The sequence below is a fragment of the Oryx dammah genome, unplaced genomic scaffold, assembly GCF_014754425.2.
Source record: "Oryx dammah isolate SB20612 unplaced genomic scaffold, SCBI_Odam_1.1 HiC_scaffold_20, whole genome shotgun sequence".
In the NCBI taxonomy this organism is placed as follows: Eukaryota; Metazoa; Chordata; class Mammalia; order Artiodactyla; family Bovidae; genus Oryx; species Oryx dammah.
Genome location: NW_024070204.1, coordinates 16,164,994 through 16,179,806, shown reverse-complemented (window position 1 = coordinate 16,179,806; position 14,813 = coordinate 16,164,994). Strand labels below are relative to the sequence as shown.

Here is a 14,813-nt window from a genome sequence, read left to right as displayed (position 1 = left end):
ATGTCACTTAAAATCTACATCAGATCATGGAAAATCCCTCTTGAAATATTTCCATGACTGGTTCTTGTTTAAATTTAAAATCTCTACCATGGTAAATAAATAAATAGTGTATTTTTCCACCTCCTGCATTTTCATCTAGTACTCCACATTCCCACAAAGTTGCAATCTCCTCTTCTCCTATGAGAAGCAAAATAATGGGCTCCCAAAGGCCTCCATGTCTTCATTCCTAGAGCCGCTGAATGTGTTCAGTTATGTGAAAGCAGAGAATTAAAATTGCAGATGGAATTAAGGTTGCTAATCAGCTGATCTTTTCCAAGAGCATCCTGTCTAAAGCAATTTTGTAACACTTCATCTTATTAGCTTTATAGAATTCAGCACAATTTGCAATTTTCCCTTTACTTGCTTTTTACAATTTGTCTTCTTCACTAAGCTCTATATGAGCAAGGATCTTATCCTTCCTGCTCTGTGCTGCATTACCAGACCCCCACTCAGTGTTTAATATGTGTAAAGAACTGACTAAATGAATGAATATACTATAAAGTCATAATAATAAAAGCATATGATAATGGCACAAAATATATGTAAAGATCAATAGATAAGAGCCAGGAGAAAAGAATTATGAAACTACAGAATATAATAAAGATTTTATTTAAAATCTGTGAGTTAAAAAGTTCATGTACATCCATGGCTGATTCATGTCAATGTATGGCAAAAACCACCACAATATTGTAAATTAGTTAGCCTCCAATTAAAATAATTTAATAAAATAAGAAGTAGAAGAGCTAATAAATTAAAGCAACCATTATCTGCATAAACAGTCTCTTGCTATTCTCAAAAGTAAGTCCAGCTAAATTGAAGATATAAGTATAAAAACAAAAAGGATATTTTCATAACTTTAAGATGAAAAAGTCCTTTCTAATAGTGACATGAAATACAGAAACCATTAAGAGAAAAGACTGATTCATTTGAGAACCTAATAATTCAAATTCTCTAAAAGCAAACAGCCCCATAAACCAAATTAGAAAATGCCATAAACAAAATTGGAAAACAGTGGAAGAAAATTTTGCAGTGCATGTTATAGACAAGAGATAACTATACAAAGTATCTGGAGTGGGTTCCCATTTCCTACTCCAAGGTATCTTCTCCACCCAGAAATCAAATCTACATCTCTGTGTCTCTTGCATTGGTAGCCAAACGTGGCACCAGAGAAGCCCATGAATTCACGGAAATATATTAACAGCCTTAATTTTAAAAATGAGAAAGAACATAAATAATTCACAAACTTTCTAATAAACATGAAAAGACATGTAAAAAGCAATTCACATAACTGACCACTGAACAAATATGTCAAACCTTAAATAATAATCAGATTGTTGTTCATTCGCTTAGTCATGTCCGAGTCTTTGAGACCCCATGGACTGTAGCACGCCAGGCTTCCCTATCCTTTACTTCACTTCATGGTGACACCATCCAACCATCTCATCCTCTGTTGTCCCCTTCTCCTCTTGTCCTCAGTCTTTCCCAGCATCAAGGTCTATTCCAATGAGTTGGCTCTTCACATCAGGTGACCAAAGTATTGCAGTTTCAGCTTCAGCATCATTCCTTCCAATGAACATTCACGGTTGATTTCCTTTGGAACTGACTGATTCAAATGTATCTCCTTGCAGTCCAAGGGACTCTCAAGAGTTTTCTCCAGCACCACAGTTCAAAAACATCAATTATTCAGCCCTCAACCTTCTTTATGCTCCAGCTCTAACATCTATACATGACTAATGGAAAAACCATAGCTTTGACTATTACCCACTTTTACTGACAAAGTGATGTCTGTTTTTTGTCTGTTTGTTTTTTTGTTTTTATTGAAGGATAATTGCTTTATAGAATTTTGCTGTTTTCTGTCAAACCTGAACTGTATGACTCAGGAAACTTAAATAGGGGCTCTGTATCAACCTAGAGGGGTGAGAGATGGGAGGGAGTTTCAAAAGGGAGGGGATATATGTATAGCTATGTCTCTGGTTTTTTTTTTTTTTTTTTTTTCAGTTCTTTTTCCTTTAATTTTATCTTTTTACTTTACAATACTGTATTGGTTTTGCCATACATTGACATGAATCCACCACAGGTGTACATGAGTTCCCAACCCTGAACCCCCCTCCCAACACCCTCCCCCTATCATCTCTCTGGGTCATCCCAGTGCACCAGCCCCAAGCATCCGGTGTCCTGTATTAAACCTAGACTAGCGATTTGTTTCTTACATGATATTATACATGTTTCAATGCCATTCTCCCAAATCATCCCACCCTCTCCCTCTCCCACAGAGTCCAAAAGTCTGTTCTTTATATCTGTGTCTCTTTTGCTATCTCGCATATAGGGTTATCATTACCATCTTTCTAAATTCCATATATATGTGTTAGTATACTGTATTGGTGTTTTTCTTTCTGGCTTACTTCACTCTGTATAATCGGCTCCAGTTTCATCCACCTCATTAGAACTGATTCAAATGTATTCTTTTTAATGGCTGAGTAATACTCCATTGTGTGTATGTACCACAGCTTTCTTATCCATTCGTCTGCTGATGGACATCTAGGTTGCTTCCATGTCCTGGCTATTATAAACAGTGCTGCGATGAATATTGGGGTACACGTGTCTCTTTCAATTCTGGTTTCCTTGATGTGTATGCCCAGCAGTGGGATTGCTGGGTCATATGGCAGTTCTATTTGTAGTTTTTTAAGGACTCTCCACACTGTTCTCCATAGTGGCTGTACTAGTTTGCATTCCCACCAACAGTGTAAGAGGGTTCCCTTTTCTCCACATCCTCTCCAGCATTTATTGCTTTTTGACTTTTGGATCGCAGCCATTCTGACAGGTGTGAAATGGTACCTCATTGTCGTCTTGATTTGCATTTCTCTGATAATGAGTGATGTTGAGCATCTTTTCATGTGTTTGTTAGCCATCTGTATATCTTCTTTGGAGAAATGTCTATTTAGTTCTTTGGCTCATTTTTTGATTGGGTCATTTATTTTTCTGGAATTGAGCTGCATAAGTTGCCTGTATATTTTTGAGATTAGTTGTTTGTCAGTTGCTTGATTTGCTATTATCTTCTCCCATTCCTAAGGCTGTCTCTGTTTTTAATATGCTGTCTAAGTTTGTCATAGCTTTTCTTTCACATAGCAAGCATCCTTTAAATTTGTGGCTGCAGTCACCATCCAACAGTGATTTGGAATCTAAGAAAATGAAATCTGTTACTGTTTCAACTTTTTCCCCATCTGTTTGCCATGAAGTGACAGGACCGGATGCCATGATCTTCATTTTTTTATGTTGAGTTTAAGCTAGGTTTTTCACTCTCCTCTTTCACCTACATCAAGAGGCTCTTTAGTTCCTCTTTGCTTTCTGCCATTAGAGTGGTATCATCTGCATATCTGAAATTGTTAAATTTCTCCCAAAACTCTTGATTCCAGCTTGTGATTCATACAGCTTGGCATTTCTCATGATGTACTCTGCATATAATTTAAATAAGCAGGGTTACAATATACAGCCTGACTACTGCTTGCCCAATTTTGAACCAGTGCATCGTCCCATGTACAGTTCTTAATGTAAATAAAAGCAAAGAGATATTTTTCATGCATCAGACTGGCAAAGATCAAAATACTTAGCCCCTTGAATGTGAGAAAGACAAAGAATTCTCAGCTTCTTAAAGAGAGTTATTCAGTTCAGTTCAGTTCAGTCGCTCAGTCGTGTCTGACTCTTTGCAACCCCATGAATCGCAGCATGCCAGGCCTCCCTGTCCATCACCATCTCCCAGAGTTCACTCAGACTCACGTCCATCGAGTCAGTGATGCCATCCAGCCATCTCATCCACGGTCGTCCCTTTCTCCTCCTTCCCCCAATCCCTCCCAGCATCAGAGTCTTTTCCAATGAGTCAACTCTTCACATGAGGTGGCCAAAGTACTGGAGTTTCAGCTTTAGCATCATTCCTTCCAAAGAAATCCCAGGGTTGATCTCCTTCAGAATGGACTGGTTGGATCTCCTTGCAGTCCAAGGGACTCTCAAGAGTCTTCTCCAACACCACAGTTCAAAAGCATCAATTCTTTGGGGCTCAGCCTTCTTCACAGTCCAACTCACACATCCATACATGACCACAGGAAAAACCATAGCCTTGACTAGACAGACCTTAGTCGGCAAAGTAATGTCTCTGCTTTTCAATATACTATCTAGGTTGGTCATAACTTTTCTTCCAAGGAGTAAGAGTCTTTTAATTTCATGGCTGCAGTCACCATCTGCAGTGATTTTGGAGCCCCAAAAAATAAAGTCTGACACTGTTTCTACTGTTTCCCCATCTATTTCCCATGAAGTGATGGGACCAGATGCCATGATCTTCATTTTCTGAATGTTGAGCTTTAAGCCAACTTTTTCACTCTCCTCTTTCACTTTCATCAAGAAGCTTTTAAGCTCCTCTTCACTTTCTGCCATAAGGGTGATGTCATCTGCATATCTGAGGTTATTGATATTTCTCCCGGCAATCTTGATTCCAGCTTGTGTTTCTTCCAGTCCAGCATTTCTCATGATGTACTCTGCATAGAAGTTAAATAAGCAGGGTGACAATATACAGCCTTGACGTACTGCTTTTCCTGTTTGGAACCAGTCTGTTGTTGCATGTCCAGTTCTAACTGTTGCTTCCTGACCTGCATACATATTTCTCAAGAGGCAGGTTAGGTGGCCTGGTATTCCCATCTCTTTCAGAATTTTCCACAGTTTATTGTGATCCACACAGTCAAAGGTTTTGACATAGTCAATAAAGCAGAAATAGATGTTTTTCTGGAACTCTCTTGCTTTTTCCATGATCCAGCAGATGTTGGCAATTTGATCTCTGGTTCCTCTGCCTTTTCTAAAACCAGCTTGAACATCAGGAAGTTCACGGTTTACGTATTGCTGAAGCCTGGCTTGGAGAATTTTGAGCATTACTTTACTAGCATGTGAGATGAGTGAATCAGTTATAGATTATTTTCCTATGTAGGTTATTATAGACAGTTCCCTGGGCTATACAGTAGGTTCTTGTTGATTATTTTACATATAGTATTGTATATATGTTAATTCTGAACTCCTAATTTACCCCTCCCACCACCCTTCCCTTCAGTAACCATATATTTGTTTTCTTTGCAATAAGTATCAAGGCTTTTCCTTGAATTAAACATTTCACTTTTAGTGATTACATACAAATTTACTCAGAGTTATGGAAACAGAAATACTCATCACAGGAGTGCTTATAATTATCAGAATGAAGAAAGAGAAGATAGGAAGAAAATAAAAGAGAAAGATAGAAAGATTAAGAAGCAAGTTACAGAGCCGCATATGTCAAAAAAAATTCCCCAGGTATTTGTGCATATATGTTACATCAAAATCTGGAAGAACATATACCAGAATTTTAATCATGCTTATATCTGGAGATTAGATGATGGAATCAAAAAGTCTTGACTAAACATTCTTTTTGTGTGTATTTTTCTTTTCTGGCAATACAATGGCCCATTTTAAAACCTGTTTAATATACCACCATCTCTTTGGGTAACAGAAATTGGTAAATAATAATTATCAAATTTGAGAACACTGTAAGACTTCTGAAAATGGCAAAGGAGAATGAGCATTAAATTTCCTAAGGGAAGTTTATGGACAGCCAAACTGCAAAGTGCTTTACAATTTATATCTATTATACAGGAAATTAAGGGAAATTCATTTATTATATTTCATAATTGCCATTTATTTCTACTTTGCAAATGCACATTACTTCCTTTCCTCCACTCTAGGGCCCCAAAATATTTTGGGTAAAAGAGTAAGAATACTAGTCTCATCTTTAGTGATGAGCTAACCCCAGAGGTCAAAATCTAATAAGACAAATTCAAGCTATGCAAGAATGTTCTGATGCATTTTTCAGGTAGAGATAGAGCAACTAAACTGCACTGAAACAAGTCCTCTCTGACATTTAAAACATCCTAGGCTTTTCAGATGGCACTAGTGGTAAAGAACCAGCCTGCCAATGCAGGAGACATAAGAACACGGGTTCGAACCCTGGGTCAGGAAGATTCCCTGGAGGAGGAAATGGCAACCCACTCCAGTATTCTTGACTGGAAAATTCCTTGGACGAAGCAGTCTGATGGGCTACAGTCCCTGGGGTCACAAAGAGTCGGACACAATTGAGCACACACACACACTAAGGAACCAGTCAACAATCATACACATTCAGTCTCGAAGCATAAAGAAACAATGCCCATGGAATTAATTTTAGGCCAGTGGGAGGAAAATATAGCAGATAACTTATCTCCCTCCTTTCTTCCAGAACTGTCGTGATACCCAGTGGATCATGTCACCTCTTCAACAACAGTCCTGCCAAATCAATCATCATTGTTCTCATGCCAAACAATGGCTCACTCAGTCATGCACCCTGCCAACTTTGCTTTCTTCATTCCCTGCCTCATCCCCCTTTTCTCTCTCTTCTGCCTTTCTGAGACCTCGCTCTCCACAAAAAGTTCTAACACATAAACATTTGGCTATAAGTAACTGAGGTCACTCACTCATGTCCGATTCTTTGTGATCCTATGGACTGTGGCCCACCAGGATCCTCCATCCATGGGATTTTCCAGATAAGAATACTGGAGTGGGTTGCTCTTTTCTTCTCCAGGGGATCCCAGGGTCTCCTGCATTGCAGGCAGACTCTACCATCTGAGCCACCAGGGAATCCCTAAACATTTGGCTAACAGCCTGCTTTCTACAAAAGTATTTGCCTCTCTTTCTGTGAGAGAGCTATGACATGATACACCTCTGCATAGGTTTCTTCTGTTTAAAATGCACAAAAAACTAAATTTTCAAAAATTAAACTAATTAAAATATATAGACTTTCATTTATATATCTTAATTATCAAAATTTGGTTCTGTGTCCTCAAGCTGATTAATTGCTTCTTATTTAGAAATTTAATTTGATAATTTATAAAATTAATTTTCTCCTTACTAAATATTTATTTCACTTATGCACGTTTCTAATGTCTTATTTTTATTGTTGTGCAGTTGCTAAGTTCTGTCTGACTCTTTTGAGACCCCATGCATTGTAGCATGCCAGGCTTCCCTTTCCTTCACTGTCTCCTGGAGTTTGCTCAATGTCCATTGAATCAGTGATAATACCCAACCATCTCATCCTCTGCTGCCCACTTCTTCTGCCCTCAATCTTTCCCATCATCAAGGTCTTTCCTAATGAGCTGGCTTTTTTCATCAGGTGGCCAAACTATGGAGTTCAGCTTCAATATCAGTCCTTGCAATGAATATTCAGGGTTGATTCCCTTTAGTATTAACTGGTTTATCTCCTTGCAGTTCAAGGGACTCTCAATAGTCTTCTTCAGTAGCACAATTTTAAAGCATCAATTCTTTGATGCTCAGTCTTCTTTACAGTCCAACTCTCACATCCATACATTATACATGGCTACTGGAAGAGCCATAGCTTTGATTATACGGACTTTTGTCAGCAAAGTGATGTTTCTGTTTTTTAATATGCTAAGTGTGCCATAGCTTTCCTAGTTGACGTCATTGCTCAGTCATCATCAGAGATTTTGGAGCCCAAGAAAATAAAGTCTGTCACTGTTTCCACTTTTTCCCCTTCTATTTGCCATACTGTGTTATTAAATAATATAAATAAAAACATAAATAATATTAATAAAAACATAAATATCTCAGTATTTGAGATAGACAAATACATCAGAAATCATGATACATTGTGCTGACTGCAATAACAGAGTTATCTGAAAGATTATGGTCAGAAGAAAAGGAGCTTGTAATCCAGGCTTCAAGCTTTAAAAAAGGTTAAAATCCTACTTGATGAATCAGTACCTGTGAAGATTCTTAAAGAATATGTAATATTTAGCTGAGAAACCAGATTAGAGATATCAGTCTAGGCAAAGAAGATAGCATGAGAAAAAAAGCCTTTGAAAGCAATCTGTTTATGAAATATACAACATGTTACTGAAAAAAAAAAAAAATCACAGAGCCAGAGATGCGTCACGAGAAGATAAAAGTAGACAAGGCTGCTTGTGCCTTTAAGATCTGGGCTCTGCTGAATGTGACAGGGAAGTAATGAAGAATCCTAAAAATAACGGCTGCATTAACACGTCTTGATGGTCTTTTCTAACTCAAATCCTAGGATTCTATAGCCCTCCCTGTATTCTTGTAATAGGATAGAGATTAACCCTATCTATATCTAGGCATTTTGTTGAAATTATACGCTATGGTAGTATGTTAGTGAAAGTGAAAGTGAAGTCGCTCAGTCGTGTCCGACTCTTTGTGACCCGTGGACTGTAGCTCACCAAGCTCCTCCGTCCATGGGATTCTGCAGGCAAGAATACTGGAGTGGGGTGCCATTTCCTTCTCCAGGGGATCTTCCCGACCCAAGGATCGAACCCAGGTCTCTCACATTTCAGGCAGACACTTTAACCTCTGCACCACCAGGAAAGCCCTTAAATACAAGAATCAAAGATTTCAAGGGAGGAAAGGAAGCCAGGTTGAAAGAAAAAGGGGGAGGAGGTGGGAGAGAGGGGGCAAAAGGGGTGGCCTTACAGACGTCTCCTGCCACCTACAGATACCCAGGCGTTATGGGACTTTTCCCTGGGCCTCCAGAGAAGGGAGGACTGGAACTCGGCCCTACCAGAAATCAAACCAGAACCAGAATTCGAGTTCTCTGCAAAGAGGAGGTGATCAGTATGTTAGTAACAGTGCATTAAATAAAAATTATTATTGATAATGTAAGATCAATCCCATATGCATGGTTTCATGAGATCACATCTGGAATGCTCTTTTCATTGGGGCAATATCTTTAGGGAAAATGTTGTTGATCTGACAATATCCATAAAGTGTCCAAGACTAATGAAGGATTTAGAAAAACATTTCTAGGAAAGAAAGTACTGTCTGTCTTCAAATATTAAACAGTTGTCATATGAAAGAAAATCAGATATAAGCTAAATAGCCTATGGATTGAAGATGCATATGTAATTTGTGAGCAAGTTATAAGAAGCAAAATTCCAGTTTAGTATATGAAAACAGAATGTGACAAAACTTAAGTTTTTCAAGAGGGAATAAATTATCTTTTGACATATGTTTCAAGCAGAGGTTAAAAACAGTCTCTTCTAAAACTGGTGCTACTTTCTGGACAACACATGAAACTATAACTCACCCTTTCATCATAAAAACAGAACAAAACCAAACCAATCAAAAATTTGCCCTCTCACCATAGAAAACTGGGAAAAACATGAAAGAGTTTAGACACATATATTTGTCATGTATATGTGTATAGTGAAAGTGAAAATCTCTCAGCCATGTCTGACTCTTTGCCACCCTGTGGACTATTCAGTCCATGGAATTCTCCAGGCCAGAAGACTGGAGTGGTTAGCCATTCCCTTCTCCAGGGGATCTTCCCAACCCAGGGATCGAACCCAGATCTCCTGCATTGCAGCGGATTCTTTACCAGCTGAGCTTCCAGGGAAGCCCAAATGTGTATAAACCTCATACAAAATGGATGTAATAAAGTTTTCCAAACATATACTTTTTCACTATAGTTTCAGAATAAATGCATTACTGTCAATTTAATTCTCTTTGAATATTGTGCTTGGAAAATCTTATTTGTGTGAACAGACATAAAATCTGCAAATATTTTGTATTAATAAAAAAGGGATCAGTAAAGTCAAGTCAATAGCCCACTGATTAGCAAGAGGATACACAACATTGCTGATAATTTTGTTACAAATCTCCAAATTCCTTTAACAGTGACAAATGAGAAACATAAAAAGGTTTCAGAAATTCTACATAAATGCAACTTTGTATTCTCATATTTCTTAATTATACTCACTAAAATTTTCTTTGCTCTTAAAAACGTACTTTTCAGTGCAGATCCTTTTGTTATTATTCTATGATAAACCAGGTTTTAAGAATTCTGAACAATGTAGCAAGAGGGTGAGAACTTATGTTTATTATATACGGTGACTTAATGTATTATTAACCTCTTTACATGGTTAATAGACCCAAGATACGCTCTGTTGAAACTAGTTAAAATACTCAAAAAATATCCCCATTCCTTTTACATTTCTACAACTGCATCAAGTGTGGATTGCATGTTCTAAGAAGAGGAAGGATTAATAAATACCAAGCATGCAGATTGGTTCAAAGCACATCATATGATGTTTTAATATGATTTATCTATAAACAAAGAAAACACATTCAGATATGCTTTATCTATATTTATGTAATACATTTGAAAATTTCTTATAATATTCTCATGGAAAAAATAGAGCAACATGCTATGAATGACAATATCATTGGGTAAACATGTAATTGAATTAATGACCCTGTCCAAGGGTAATGATTGATTTAATATAAGGAAAGATTTGTTGGGCTTCTCCTCACTTGTAGCTGTGCATTTTGATCAATATTTTCAATTTAAATAATGCTGTCAAGCTTATGGAATTTCAAGACGGTGGAAGACACAAGGGTTAACATAATGACTGGTGAGATGGCCTAAACATATCAAGTACAATAAACTGAAAACAAATGTAAATACCTATGCTTAGTTTTCTGATGGCCTGTATAGGCAATTAAAGGGGAAGTTGGCATTTTATTATAAAAAGTGCATGTGATGAAAAGATGCTCAATATCACTCATTATCAGAGAAATGCAAATCAAAACCACAGTGAGGTACCATTTCACACCAGTCAGAATGGCTGTGATCCAAAAGTCCACAAGCAATAAATGCTGGAGAGGGTGTGGAGAAAAGGGAACCCTCTTACACTGTTGGTGGGAATGCAAACTAGTACAGCCACTATGAAGAACAGTGTGGAGATTCCTTAAAAAAACTGGAAATAGAACTGCCTTGTTACCCAGCAATCCCACTGCTGGGCATACACATCAAGGAAACCAGAATTGAAAGAGACACATGTACCCCAATATTCATTGCAGCACTGTTTATAATAGCCAGGACATGGAAGCAACCTAGATGTCCATCAGCAGATGAATGGATAAGAAAGCTGTGGTACATTTACACAATGGAGTATTACTCAGCCATTAAAAAGAATACATTTGAATCAGTTCTGATGAGGTGGATGAAACTGGAGCCGATTATACAGAGTGAAGTAAGCCAGAAAGAAAAACACCAATACAGTATACTAACACATATATATGGAATTTAGAAAGATGGTAATGATAACCCTGTATGTGAGATAGCAAAAGAGACACAGATGTATAGAACAGACTTTTGGACTCTGTGGGAGAGGGAGAGGGTGGGATGATTTGGGAGAATGGCATTGAAACATGTATAATATCATATATGAAACAAATCGCCAGTCCAGGTTCAATGCATGATACTGGATGCTTGGGGCTGGTGCACTGAGACGACCCAGAGGGATGGTACAGGGCGGGAGGAGGGAGAGGGTTTCAGGATGGGGAACATGTGTATACCTGTGGCGGATTCATGTGGATGTATGGCAAAACCAATACAATATTGTAAAGTAATTAACCTCCAATTAAAATAAATAAATTTATATTTAAAAAAAAAAACTAGAGGCCAGTTATTTTGTAGAATTCTCCTCAACTTTGCTCCACCCAGTGTTTGCTCACGAAGAATACCATGTTTTGCATCTTTGACAGGAAAATGATGGTAATGATACTGTTTCCACATCATCTCATTTTATCAAGTGGTTCGTGATTTCAGTGTGTCCCAACATTGATGACATTCACTTGGATCACTTGATTAAAGTGGTTGCTGTCAAGCTTCTTCACTGTCAAGTTACCCTCCCCTATCTTGTAATTAAAACATTCTTTTGTATTTTAAAGTATATACATATTTTATTCCTCACAAAAATTTAGATTTATTAATTTAATTAAATCCCTTTGATTAATAGCCTCTTATTTTACTAAGGGAATCATGACTTGTCACTATCATTATTTATATCGATATTCATATTGTTCCAACCTCAGATAGTGGGAACCTCCTTAAGCCGGGCTCTCTGTCCTTCTGACATCTTCCCTTCATTCTCTGAACAATTTGATGCTTTGGGTAAGATATTCCAGGCTCCTCTTGTACTTTTCCTGACCTTGCCATGGAATTAACAATTCCTCCCAGAAATCCCCCAAAATTTAGTGGAAAATGGGATTTAGAATCCAATGCATGAGACTTGGATATACTCATTATTTCCCAGTTCCTGTCATTGGACAGAGTCTGGGAAGTGTACATGTGTGTGTGCATGCCTTTGTGTGTGTATCCCCTCTGCATAACTCTGGCTCTGACATCACAAAACTCTGGATTGTTCCCAACCCATGTGAATGCCTATCTCAACATATTCAGACTCTGACACCCACTCCAAGCAACGGTTTTAGAAACATACTCCCCTTACCCTGCTCGGGCTTTGATACTCTGTAATGCAATACCCCCATGTTCAGATACTCCCCTTGTTCCACTCAGCCTCTAACTGCACACACAGGGCTGCCCACTTCCATGCATGGATGCCCTCCTCCTCTTGCTTGGCCTCTGACTTTCTACACAAATCTGCCTCCTCCATGTGAATTTTGGCTTTTCTGGACTTAGGCTTTTACTCTGCATGCCTGGCCCACCTCCTATTTAATATACTCTGGGCTAAACTGACTCTTGTGGCAGGCATCTCTGCTCTCTGAAGGCCTCTTAATCCTGATTTGGCACTGACTTCCCATGATACGTCCTGGGATAGATATCCTTTTTTCCCTGCTCAAGTTGTCACATCTCATACTACACACCTCCCTTCCCTGTTCTTGTGGATCTTATCATTTCACCCTATCTGAGTTCTGATGCCCTATACTAGGCTACCTTGTCTGAATGGATATCCTCTTCACCCCTGCCATCTCATCTGGCCCACTATGGCACCATGCCCCCCTATAATGGATGCCTGTCTTGATAGACCTCACGGAATTGCTTTATGAATAGTTGCTTTATACTTTGGGATATAATCCCAAAGGATGACTTACTTAATTAATTACATTGTTCATCCTGTTCTAGTTTTGGCCATTGGAAGCTCATTCTTGTCTTCTTTGACATAACCCCATTACTGTGGGGCTTTTTTTTTTACACTTCTGTTTTGATATAATAAGATCCCCAGACTCCTCTTCTATATTTCTTCTCTGAGCCCTATAATCAGCAATTTCTCCTAGAAGCCTGGTTCCTTTCCTTGGAAAAAGTATTGGGAACCAAGATCTGTGCTTATTTCTACATCGTTGTTTCAGATTTTGGAGTATCACTTCTCTTCACTTTCAGCTCACGGAACAAAGAAATATATGTATGTATACTCATGTGCCACCTATTTAACAGTTTAATTCACGTATGCATGTGTAACTGTATCAAGATTGTTAACTTGTACCCCTATGAGAAAGAACACTATCAACAAGATTAAAGTGATTTTATCTTTTGCTTTCAGTCTTGCAAACTCTGTGCATTTCCAAAATTACTTAAGAAATCTGATTGAGGTAGTTTTAAATATTTGCAATATAGTTAGATTGTTAATCAGATTCTGTATTCCATTCTTGATGTCAAAATGTTTTTTTTTAATATGCATACATTGATTCACTTTATGTGCTGTAAGATTCTAAGGGTTTTGACAAATATGCAGTGTCATCTATTTACCATAACATCACACAGAATAGTTTCACTGCCCTAAAACATCCTCTATGCCTGGAGAAGAAAATGGACAGAGGAGCCTGATGGGCTACAGTCCATGGGGTCTCAAGGAGCCACTGACAACTTAGCAAGAAAGCATTGTCTTTATTAGGAACAGTGAAGGCAACAAAACCCATCAGCGGCTCCTAGTGTGTGGCCTTTCCTTTACTATCTTTCTTTCCCACTTGGCCCTCTGCTCCACAGGGGCACATGCCCATGGCTCTGCTCTGCTCACCCAGTGTCTGGACTTAATGGAAAAATAAAAATGAAAGATGTACCCAACTTCCCAGTAGAGCACCAGGTTCAGAAAGAATACAGTGGCAAGGAGCTGGCATTCTGTCACCCCCCAACTCTTTTTCAACTATCTGCTGGAAATTTTGCCATCTTCCTTTAAGCCCTCCTACCAGCTGACCCCTGAAAGCATCCTTTTCCTCCACCCAGAAGTCATCACAATGGCCACATGGGTTCTGGCTGGGGTGGGGCCCCCTATGACATCAGCAAGGGCCCAGCCCTGGCTGGTCCTCAGTCTCCAGGTGCCAGGGCAGACCAGCACACCAGGAGCCATTTCCTCTCAGCTCACTATGTGGACCCTCAAATCGTTCCTGTGCTTTTCCATGGGTGTTACCTGTGTCTACGCCTTAATGTTTACTTCTCTGAGAGACAAAGCTGAAGAAATCCAGGGCAAGATGCTCTGTGGAAGGCACTTTTTAATTCGGCAGAATCTACAAGAGCATGCCTGAGACTGGCTTGAGGTCACGTTGCTCTGGCTTTTCTTCATTGTCCTGATGTACGTGACAGTGAAGCTGGCAGGAGAGAGTGGCCAGAGTAAAGTGCAGTCTCCTGCTGCCCGTCAGGGCCATTCATTCGGCTCTCTCGGAAGGAAAAATGGAAAGTCTTCCTCTGAAGAAGATTACATGTTCCATATCTTAACCCTGCTCAAGATGTACTTTGTGCAATTTGTGTCCAGTGTGCAGAAGCTGAAACTCATCACGTCAACTGGTGGTAACCACAACTCCCTCCCTCAATGTCGAGGTTCTTGCAGACTTATGAGCTCCGGGGCAATGAAGAATCCGACTGAGTGGATTTGTGAGTCAAAGTAGGAGAGGAATTGTGAGCGCTG

General features: G+C 38.9%; 1 pseudogene; it reads left to right on the top strand.

The window, feature by feature from the left end:
- Window positions 1-14,019: 14,019 nt before the first annotated feature.
- Window positions 14,020-14,793, top strand: LOC120879250 (annotated as a pseudogene).
- The last annotated feature ends 20 nt before the right edge of the window (window positions 14,794-14,813 follow it).